Raw genomic sequence first — 1,167 nt, 5'->3', positions numbered from 1 at the left:
TTTTTGCGATACGCGGACCTCTCACTGTTGTGGCCTCTCCCGTTGCGGAGCACAGGCTCCGGACGCGCAGGCTCAGCGGCCATGGCTCACGGGCCCAGCTGCTCTGCGGCATGTGGGACCTTCCTGGACCGGGGCACGAACCCGTGTCCTCCGCATCAGCAGGCGGACTCTCAACCACTGCGCCACCAGGGAAGCCCCAACCGAGTAAAATTTAAAGACCTCGTTGCCTTTATTCAGAGGTTCATAAATTGGGGAGCATCAATCTAGCAATAGATAGGAGCCTCAAAGAACTATACAAGGCAAGAAATTTTATAGGCAGAAGGGAGCAGGAACAAGGAAGTTATACTGGGCATTTGCTGATTTGTTAAGGCAGGGTTTCTTTCCTTACATGGAGCAAAGGGAAGTCTTAGAAGAGCTGGGCCAGGTAATTTGTGCTGAGCAGGCGAGAGCTGATGGGTTGGCTTAGGCCCTCCTTTTCCAGGAGAGCCCAACATAAAAACTTAGTGAAGTTTTGGTTTGATGACATGTGGTTTAGCGTGAGTGACTCCATCTTGGCCCTAATCTGGTTACTTTAACAGTCTTCATCTTGGTTTACTGCCTAGCTATTGCCCCATCCTACTCCAGGTCAGGTTTCTCATTGTGATCTTCGTCTGCCAGCTTTTTAAATTTACAAAAATTTCTTCAAACTGAAGTAAATAGAGTGGACTTGTTTCGGGCCCACCAGGGGGTCCCTTTTGTCCACCCAACCTTCAAGTGTGCTGTATTAAGACTTGTGTTTCAATCCCATCAATGTCCTGTTTTATTTACCTCATTTCTAAGGATTTCCATCCTGCTGGGATGCATCCCTTGATCTGCACCCCCCACCCCGCCCACCTTCCCACATTCTCTTGTTCGTTAACCTAGAGTTTTTATTAGCATCTGTAAAGCCCATGAGGAGAAACTGAGACAGCAAATTCGATAAGGCTTCTGGGATTATTGTTGATTTTGCAGCAGTAAAGTTACACAGGGTGCCCAGTGAAAAAGGGCACCCCTTAACCACAGAATTTACCATGACCTGGGGTACAGGTGTGAAAACTGATAAACAGAAACCTCATTTAAAATGGAGTCAGGGGCTTCCCTGGTGGCGCAAGTGGTTGAGAGTCCGCCTGCCGATGCAGGGGACGCGGG

Source organism: Lipotes vexillifer, unplaced genomic scaffold, assembly GCF_000442215.2.
Source record: "Lipotes vexillifer unplaced genomic scaffold, Lipotes_vexillifer_v1.1 scaffold333, whole genome shotgun sequence".
Lineage (NCBI taxonomy): Eukaryota > Metazoa > Chordata > Mammalia > Artiodactyla > Lipotidae > Lipotes > Lipotes vexillifer.
The sequence above is the reverse complement of the archived record's forward strand: the minus strand, read 5'-3'. Positions refer to the sequence as shown.